Consider the following 11,331-nt stretch of genomic DNA (forward strand, 5'->3'; position numbering starts at 1 on the left):
TAATTTCCTAGGAAAGGAAGCCGAAGTCTATGATCAGAAAAGGAAAATGTATGGGAAACTAAAATAAACATAAATGAGCCAAAGCCACATAAGAAGAAAATATGTCAATGACGGCAGCATGGAATATTGGATCCCCCAATTCACACTTCCATGTAGCAAAGAGTATTAAAGGGGAAGGGAGTCAACAAATAGATGAAACTAGGTGTATACTGCCCAATGTGATAGTAAAAGAAAAAATCACTGTTAGAAAGAAGAGAAAGAATAACTTATACCTTTAATGTGATGGGGTTGATTTTTGTACTATTGGTAATTAAGTTCAGATATATTTTTAATATTTTATATGTTTACATCTGGAAGTGACGCATCCCCCCATATTCATTTTTTCCATTAAGAGTGTATTAAATTTATCCAGTATAACAAGGGTGATCTACATTTACACTATATTCAGCATTTCACATTTTCCGTGAATGGAAAAGCCTAACAGTCAAAGTTAACTAATCACCTCTGCCTCCGAGAAAAATATGACTCTTCCAGCCACCTGGTGGCACTATACTCTGTTCAGTTTAGACGAGTGAACTGCTTCTTTCTTCTTGCCATGCCATTTCATGATCTTTTACTGTCATGTGTTTTTTCATATATTATCTTTTAGGACTAAAACCATACCTGCAGAGTCATGCCCATCGAAGGAAAGTGCACGCCTCATTCCTTTTCTATCTCACCGCAAATAGGCATTTCCCTCCTGAAGCCTTTTTATTTCCTTATCTATGATTTGTCACTTTCAGAGAAGTTACAATTTATCCTCTGTATTCTCTTAATATTGTTGTCTTATGTTGTAAAATATTTCTGCCACTCTTTTCCACATATATTCCTTTGCAAAAAATGGTTAGCTCATCCAGGGCATGATGGAATGTCTAACCAATGCTGATGTTTCCAAACTAAAAGGCAAAGGCAGACAGATTATGAAAGCTCAGGGATTGTTCAAGAACATGTTTTCATGTAAAAAAAATCACCTGAGGATCCATCCCATATACAGACAGCAAACCCAGGCTCTATTGAGGATGCCAAGAAGTACTTGCTGATGGGAGCCTAATATAGCTGTCTCCTGAGAGGTTCGACTAGAACCTGGCAAATATGAGGTGGCTGCTTGCCGCCAACCATTGGATTGAGCACAGGGATCCCAGTGGAAGAGTTAAAGAAAGAACTAAAGGAGCTCAAGGGGTTTGCAACCCCAAAGGAAGAACAACAATATCAATCAACCAACCAGACACCGCAGAGCTCCCACGGACTAAACCACCATCCCAAGAGTACACAAAGGATGGCCTTGTCTGGCATCAATGGGAGAAGTGGCCCTTCATCCTGGGAAAGCTCAATGTCCCAGCATAGGGGAATGCCAGGGCAGGTAGGCAGGACTGGGGAGTGGGGAAGTACCCTCGTAGAAGCAAGGAGAGGGAAGATGGGACAGGGAGTAATGAATAAAGTAGCCAATAAAGAAAAAGAAAGGCACCCAAATCCCACGGGGGAGAGAGCCTAACATCCAGAAGTTCAGACAATCCTGAGACCGCAGGACAGTCTGCCACTTCTGCCCATCTCTCCCACATCCCTGGCTCTAGAGGAAACTGCATAGTCCCTGTGGATACAGGAATATAGGAGCAGTCAGCAACAGAAATCTCCTGGGTCCAGCCTGTGACCAGACCTGAACCAAACCAGTCACACTGCTCTCTGTACCCAAATCCCAGGGAGGAGAGAGCTGGACCCTCAGAAGTGCAGACACTCATGAGAAGTCAGAGGAGACTACTCTCTGCCCACATTCCCGACCCAAGAGAAAATTGCCTAGTGCCATCCATGCCCCCTGGGCACAGGAACTGAGGAGCAGTCAGGGGCAGGACCATTCAGGTTTCTACCTGCTCCAAGAGCTGAATGCCAGTCGCCAGGAGCACCTACACACCTAAGAGCAGAGCTCTCTGTTATGAGATCTGGCTTTAAAAAAAACAGGTCTGGGGTTGGGGATTTAGCTCAGTGGTAGAGCGCTTGCCTAGCAAGCGCAAGGCCCTGGGTTCAGTTCCCAGCTCCGAAAAAAAGAAAAAAAAACAGGTCTACAGGACTGCTGACACAGAGGCCTACAAGAGGGAAAAGCCAGTGTCAGACACAACAAGACAAGCTAACACCAGAGACAACCTGATGGCAAGAGGCAAACCCACGAAACTAAGCAACAGAAACCAAGAATACTTGTCATCACCAGAGCCCAGCTCACCCAACAAAGCAGATATTGGACATCCAAACACACCAGAAAAGCAAGATTTACAAACTCAGAGTTGAAATCAACCAAGTAGAAACAAAAAGGACCATAGAAAGAATCAACAGAACAAAAAGTTGGTTCTTTGAGAAAATCAACATGATAGATAAACCCTTAGCCAGACTAACGAGAGGACACAGAGAGTGTGTCCAAATTAACAAAATCAGAAATGAAAAGGGAGACATAACTACAGATTCAGAGGAAATTCAAAAAATCATCAGATCTTACTATGAAAGCCTATATTCAACAAAACTTGAAAATCTGCAGGAAATGGACAATTTCCTAGACAGATACCAGGTACCGAAGTTAAATCAGGAACAGATAAGCCATTTAAACAACCTCATAACTCCTAAGGAAATAGAAGCAGTCATTAAAGGTCTCCCAACCAAAAAGAGCCCAGGTCCAGACGGGTTTAGTGCAGAATTCTATCAGACCTTCACAGAAGACCTCATACCAATATTATCCAAACTATTCCACAAAATTGAAACAGATGGAGCACTACCGAATTCCTTCTATGAAGCCACAATTACTCTTATACCTAAAGCACACAAAGACACAACAAAGAAAGAGAACTTCAGACCAATTTCCCTTATGAATATCGACACAAAAATAATCAATAAAATTCTGGCAAACCGAATCCAAGAGCACATCAAAACAATCATCCACCATGATCAAGTAGGCTTCATCCCAGGCATGCAGGGATGGTTTAATATACGGAAAACCATCAACGTGATCCATTATATAAACAAACTGAAAGAACAAAACCACATGATCATTTCATTAGATGCTGAGAAAGCATTTGACAAAATTCAACACCGCTTCATGATAAAAGTCCTGGAAAGAATAGGAATTCAAGGCCCATACCTAAACATAGTAAAAGCCATATACAGCAAACCAGTGGCTAACATTAAGCTAAATGGAGAGAAACTTGAAGCAATCCCACTAAAATCAGGGACTACACAAGGCTGCCCACTCTCTCCCTACTTATTCAATATAGTTCTTGAAGTTCTAGCCAGAGCAATCAGACAACAAAAGGAAGTCAAGGGGATACAGATTGGAAAAGAAGAAGTCAAAATATCACTATTTGCAGATGATATGATAGTATATTTAAGTGATCCCAAAAGTTCCACCAGAGAACTACTAAAGCTGATAAACAACTTCAGCAAAGTGGCTGGGTATAAAATTAACTCAAATAAATCAGTATCCTTCCTCTACACAAAAGAGAAACAAGCTGAGAAAGAAATTAGGGAAACGACACCCTTCATAATAGACACAAATAATATAAAGTACCTCGGTGTGACTTTAACCAAGCAAGTAAAAGATCTGTATGATAAGAACTTCAAGACTCTGAAGAAAGAAATTGAAGAAGACCTCAGAGGATGGAAAGGTCTCCCATGCTCATGGATTGGCAGGATTAATATAGTAAAAATGGCCATTTTACCAAAAGCGATCTACAGATTCAATCCAATCCCCATCAAAATACCAATCCAATTCTTCAAAGAGTTAGACAGAACAGTTTGCAAATTCATCTGGAATAACAAAAAACCCAGGATAGCTAAAACTATCCTCAACAATAAAAGGACTTCAGGAGGAATCACTATCCCTGAACTCAAGCAGTATTACAGAGCAATTGTGATAAAAATTGCATGGTATTGGTACAGATACAGACAGATAGACCAGTGGAACAGAATTGAAGACCCAGAAATGAACCCACACACCTATGGTCACTTGATTTTTGACAAAGGAGCCAAAACCATCCAATGGAAAAAAGATAGCATTTTCAGGAAATGGTGCTGGTTCAACTGGAGGTCAACATGTAGAAGAATGCAGATCGATCCATGCTTATCACCCCGTACAAAGCTTAAGTCCAAGTGGATCAAGGACCTCCACATCAAACCACATACACTCAAACTAATAGAAGAAAAACTAGGGAAGCATCTGGAACACATGGGCACTGGAAAAAATTTCCTGAACAAAACACCAATGGCTTATGCTCTAAGATCAAGAATCGACAAATGGGATCTCATAAAACTGCAAAGCTTCTGTAAGGCAAAGGACACTGTGGTTAGGACAAAACAGCAACCAACAGATTGGGAAAAGATCTTTACCAATCCTACAACAGATAGAGGCCTTATATCCAAAATATACAAAGAACTCAAGAAGTTAGACCACAGGGAGACAAATAACCCTATTAAAAAATGGGGTTCAGAGCTAAACAAAGAATTCACAGCTGAGGAATGCCGAATGGCTGAGAAACACCGAAAGAAATGTTCAACATCTTTAGTCATAAGGGAAATGCAAATCAAAACAACCCTGAGATTCAACCTCACACCAGTGAGAATGGCTAAGATCAAAAACTCAGGTGACAGCAAATGCTGGCGAGGATGTGGAGAAAGAGGAACACTCCTCCATTGTTGGTGGGATTGCAGACTGGTAAAACCATTCTGGAAATCAGTCTGGAGGTTCCTCAGAAAATTGGACATTGAACTGCCTGAGGATCCAGCTATACCTCTCTTGGGCATATACCCAAAAGATGCCCCAACATATAAAAAAAGACACGTGCTCCACTATGTTCATATCAGCCTTATTTATAATAGCCAGAAGCTGGAAAGAACCCAGATGCCCTTCAACAGAGGAATGGATACAGAAAATGTGGTACATCTACACAATGGAATATTACTCAGCCATCAAAAACAATGACTTTATGAAATTTGTAGGCAAATGGTTGGAACTGGAAAATATCATCCTGAGTGAGCTAACCCAATCACAGAAAAACACACATGGTATGCACTCATTGATAAGTGGCTATTAGCCCAAATGCTTGAATTACCCTAGATGCCTAGTACAAATGAAACTCAAGACGGATGATCAAAATGTGAGTGCTTCACTCCTTCTTTAAAAGGGGAACAAGAATACCCTTGGCAGGGAATAGAGAGGAAAAGATTAAAACAGACACAGAAGGAACACCCAATCAGAGCCTGCACCACATATGGCCCATACATATACAGCCATCCAATTAGACAAGATGGATGAAGCAAAGAAGGGCAGGCCGACAGGAGCTGGATGTAGATCTCTCCTGAGAGACACAGCCAGAATACAGCAAATACAGAGGCGAATGCCAGCAGCAAACCACTGAACTGAGAATAGGACCCCATTGAAGGAATCAGAGAAAGAACTGGAGGAGCTCGAAGGGGCTCGAGACCCCTTATGAACAACAATGCCAAGCAACCAGAGCTTCCAGGGACTAAGCCACTACCTAAAGACTATACATGGACTGACCCTGGACTCTGACCTCATAGGTAGCAATGAATATTCTAGTAAGAGCACCAGTGGAAGGGGAAGCCCTGGGTCCTGCTAAGACTGAACCCCCAGTGAACTAGATTGTTGGGGGGAGGGCGGCAATGGGGGGAGGATGGGGAGGGGAACACCCATGCCGAATGGGAGGGGGAGGGATTAGGGGGATGTTTGCCCGGAAACGGGGAAAGGGAATAACAATCGAAATGTAAATAAGAAATACTCAAGTTAAAAAAAAGAAAGAAAAGCAAGATTTAGATATAAAATCACATTTTGTGATGATGATGGATGACTTTTAAAAAGACATAAATAACTCCCTTAAAGAAATACAGGACAATTCAAGTAAACAAGAAGAAGCTCTTAAAGAGGAAAAAAAAAGTCCCTTAAAAAATTATAGGAAAGCGCACCAAACAGGTGAAGGAATTGAAGAAAGAAATCCAGGATTTAAAGATGGAAATAGAAACAATAAAGAAAGCACAAAGGGAGACAGCCCTGGAGATAGAAAACCTAGGGAAGAGATCAGGAGTCATAGATGCAAGCATCGCAAAGAAAATACAAGAGATAGAATCGAGAATCTCAGGGGCAGAAGATACCATAGAAAATATAGACACAATTGTCAAAGAAAATGTATAACACAAAAAGCTCTAGCCCAAAACATCCAGAAAATCCAGGACACAGTGAGAAGATCAAACCTAAGGATAATAGGTATAGAAGAGAGTGAAGACTCCCAAATTAAAGGGCCAGTAAATATCTTCAACCAAATTGTAGAAGAAAACTTCCTTAACCTGAAGAAAGAGATGCCCATAAACATACAAGAAGCATAAAGAACTCGAAATAGATTGAACCAGAAGAGAAATTCCTCCTGTCACATAATAGTCAAAACACCAATGCACAAAACAAAGAAAGAATATAAAAAGCAGTAAGGTACAAAGGTCAAGAAACATATAAACGCAGACCTATCAGAATTACACCAGACTTCTCAACACAGACTATGAAAGCCAGAATATCCTGGGCAAATGGCATATAGACCCTAAGAGAACACAAATGCCAGCCCAGGCTACTATATCCATCAAAACTCCCAATTAATATAGATGGAGATACCAAGATATTCCATGACAAAACCAAATTTATACAATATCTTTCTATAAATCCAGCACTACAAAGGATAATAGATGGAAAACTCAAATACAAGGAGAGAAACTATACTCTCAAAAAAGCAAGGAAACAATCTCCTTGCAACGAAACCAAAAGAAGAGAGACACACAAACATAATTCCACCTCTAGCAACAAAAATAACAGGAAGCAACAATCACTATTCCTTAATATCTCTTAACATCCATGGACTCAATTCCTCCATAAAAAGAAATAGACTAACAGACTGGATATGAAAAGAGGACCCAGCATTTTGCTGTGTACTGGAAACACAGATCAGAGACAAAGACAGACACTACCTCAGAAGAAAAGACAAGAAAAGAACTTTCCAAGCAAATGGTCCAAAGAAACAAGCTGGAGTAGATATTCTAATATCGAATATAATCGACTATCAAGTGGAAGTCATCAAAAAAGATAAGGAAGGACACTTCATATTAATCAAAGAAAAAGTCCACCAGGATGAACTCTCTATCCTAAATATCTATGCTCCAAATGAAAGGGCACCTACGTTCATAAAAGAAACCTTACTAAAGCTCAAAATACATACTGTACCTCACACAATAATAGTAGGAGATTTTAACACCCCACTCTCATCAATGGATAGATCATGGAAACAGAAATCAAACAGAGACATAGAGAAACTAACAGAAGTTATGTACTAAATGGACTTAGCAGATAATTATAGAACATTTTCACCGTAAAACAAAAGGATACACCTTCTTCTCAGCACCTCATGGTAACTTCTCCAAAATTTACCATATAATCATTCACAAGCAGGCCTCAACAGATACAAGAAGATAGAAATAATCCCATACATGCTATCAGATCACCAGGAACTAAAGCTAATCCTCAATAACAACAAAAATGAAAGAAAGTCCACATATACATGGAATTTGAACAACACTTTACTCAATGATAACTTGGTCAAGGAAGAAATAAAGAAAGAAATTAAAGACTTCTTAAAATTTAATGAAAATGAAGATACAACATTCTCAAACTTATGGGACACAATGAATGCAGTGCTATGAGGAAAGCTCATAGCACTGAGAGCCTCCAAAAAGAAACAGGAGAGAGCATACATTAGCAGCTTGACAGCACACTTAAAAGCTCTAGGACAAAAAGAAGCATATACAACCAAGAAGAGTAGAAGGCAGGAAATTATCCAACTCAGGGCTGAAATAATCCAAGTAGAAATAAAAAGAACTATACAAAGAATCAACAAAACTAGGAGCTGGTTCTTTGAGAAAATCAATAAGATAGACAAACTCTTAGCCAGACTAACCAGAGGGCACAAAAAGTGTATCTAAATTGATAAAATCAGAAATGAAAAGTGAGACATAACAACAGAATCTGAGGAAATTAAAAAAAATTGTCAGATCCTACTACAAAAGCCTATATTAAATAAAACTGGAAAATCTGGAGGAAATGAACAATTTTCTAGACAGTTACCAGATACCAAAGTTAAATCAGGAACAGATAAACAATATAAACAACCCCATAACTCCTAAAGAAATAGAAGCAGTTATTAAAAGTCTCCCAACCAAAAAAGAGCCCAGCACCAGATGGGTTTGGTGCAGAATTCTATCAAACCCTCATAGAAGACCTCATACCAATACGTTCCAAAGTATTCCACAAAATTGAAACAGCACAACAAAATTCCTTCTATGAAGCCAAAGTTGTGCTTACACCTAAACCACACAAAGACCCCCCCAAAAAAGAGGACTTCAGACCAATTTTCCTTGTGAATAATCGATGAAAAAATACTCAATAAAGTTCTAGCAACCTGAATCCAAAAACACATAAAAATGATCATCCAACATGATCAAGTAGGGTTCATCCCAGGGATGAAGGGATGGTTCAATATATGGAAATCCATCAACATAATCCACTGTATAAACAAACTCATAAACAGATCATCTTATTAGATACTGAGAATACATTTGGCAAAATTCAACACTCCTTCATATTAAAGTCTTTGAAAGATTAGGAATTCAAGGCCCATACCTAAGCATATTAAAAGAAATATACAGCAAACCAGTAGCCAACATTAAACTAATTGGAGAGAAACTTGAAGCAATCCCACTAAAATCAGGGACTACACAAGGCTGCCCACTCTCTTCCTACTTCAATATAATACTCAAAGTCCTAGCCGGAGCAATCAGACTACAAAAGGAGGTCAAAGGGATACAGATAGGAAAGGAAGAAGTTAAAATATCACTATTTGCAGATGATATGATAGCATATTTTAGTGATCCCAAAAGTTCCACTAGAGAATTACTAAGCTGATGAAACAACTTTAGCAATGTGGATGGACATAATATTAACTCAAACAAATCTGTAGACTTCCTCTATTCAAAGGATCAACATGCTGAGAAAGAAGTGAGGGAAAGAACACCCTTTACAATAGTCACAAATAATATAAACTATAACCAAACAAATGAAATTTCTGTATGACAAGAACTTCAAGTTTCTGAACAAAGAAATTGAAGAAGATCTGAGAAGATGGAAAGATCTCTCACGCTCATGGACTGTCAGGATTAATATTGGCGGTCTTGCCAAAAGCAATGTACAGATCCATTTCAATCCCCATCAAAATTCCAACTCAATTCTTCATAGAGGTAGAAAGAGCACTTTGCAAATTCATTTGAACCCAGAATAGCAAAAAGTATCCTCAAGAATAAAAGAACTTTTGGGGGAATCACAATCCCTGACCTCAAGCAGTATGACAGAACAATAGTGATAAAAAAACCTGTATGGTACTGGTACAGAGACAGGCAGGTAAGATAGTGGAATAGAATTGAAGACCAAGAAATGAGCCCACACAGCTAGGGGCACTTGATTTTTGACAAAGGTGCTAAAACCATCCAATGGAAAAAGGTAGCATTTTCAACAAATGGTGCTGGTTCAACTGCAGGTAAGAATGTAGAAAAATGCAAAACAACCCATTGTTAGTGCTCTGTATAAATCTTAAGTCCAAATGGATCAAGGACCTCCACATAAAACCAGATGCACACTAACTAATAGAAGAACAATTGGGGACAAGCCTTGAGCACATGGACACTGGGGAAATTTTCCTGAACAAAACACCAATGGCTTATGCTCTAAGATCAAGAAACAACAAATGGGACCTCAAAACTACAAAGCTTCTGTAAGGGAAAGGACGCTGTTGTTAGAACAAAACAGCAACCAACAGATTGGGAAAAGATCTTTACCAATCCTACATCTGATAGAGGGCTAATATCCAAAATATACAAAGAATTCAAGAAGTTAGACTCCAGAGAGCCAAATAACCCTATTAAAACCTGGTGTACAGAGCTACACAAAGAATTCTCAATTGAGGAATATCAAGTGGCTGAGAAGTACCTAAAGAAATGTTCAACATCCTTAGTCATCAGGGAAATGCAAATCAAAACAATTCTGGGATTCCACCTCACACCAGTCAGAATGGCTAAGATCAAAAACTCAGGTGACAAGAGATGCTGGCAAGGATGTGGAGAAAGAGGAACACTCCTTCACTGTTGGTGGGATTGCAAGCTGGTACAACCACTCTGGAATTCAGTCTGGAGCTTCCTCAGAAAATTGCAGATTGCATTACCTGAAGACCAGCTATACCTTTCCTGGGCATATACACAAAAGATTCTCTATCATATCCTAAGGACACATGCTCCACTATGTTCATAGCAGTCTTATTCATAATAGCCAGAACCTGGAAAGAACCCAATTGTCCATCAACAAATTAGTGGATACAGAAAATGTGGTACATCTACACAATGGAGTACTACTCAGCTATTAAAAACAATGACTTGTGCATATCTTCCTGGTTGCTGCCGCTGCAGAGAGCCCGTGGGCAGCACCCCACGAGCGAACTTGAGCCTTGGGACCACAGGTAAGACCAACTTTTCTGCTGCAAGAAAGCTGCCTGGTGAGCTCGGGACACAGGCCCACAGGAACAGCTGAAGACCTGTAGAAAGGAAAAACTACACGCCCGAAAGCAGAACACTCTGTCCCCATAACTGACTGAAAGAGAGGAAAACAGGTCTACAGCACTCCTGACACACAGGCTTATAGGACAGTCTAGCCACTGTCAGAAATAGCAGAACAAAGTAACACTAGAGATAATCTGATGGCGAGAGGCAAGCGCAGGAACCCAAGCAACAGAAACCAAGACTACATGGCATCATTGGAGCCCAATTCTCCGACCAAAACAAACATGGAATATCCAAACACACCAGAAAAGCAAGATCTAGTTTCAAAATCATATTTGATCATGATGCTGTAGGACTTCAAGAAAGACGTGAAGAACTCCCTTAGAGAACAAGTAGAAGCCTACAGAGAGGAATCGCAAAAATGCCTGAAAGAATTCCAGGAAAACATAAATAAAAAGTAGAAACCCATAGAGAGGAGACACAAAAATCCCTGAAAGAATTCCAGGAAAACACAAACAGTTGAAGGAATTAAAAATGGAAATAGAAGCAATCAAGAAAGAACACATGGAAACAACCCTGGATATAGAAAACCAAAAGAAGAGACAAGGAGCTGTAGATACAAGCTTCACCAACAGAATACAAGAGATGGAAGAGAGAATCTCAGGA

Source organism: Rattus norvegicus, chromosome X, assembly GCF_036323735.1.
Source record: "Rattus norvegicus strain BN/NHsdMcwi chromosome X, GRCr8, whole genome shotgun sequence".
NCBI lineage: Eukaryota > Metazoa > Chordata > Mammalia > Rodentia > Muridae > Rattus > Rattus norvegicus.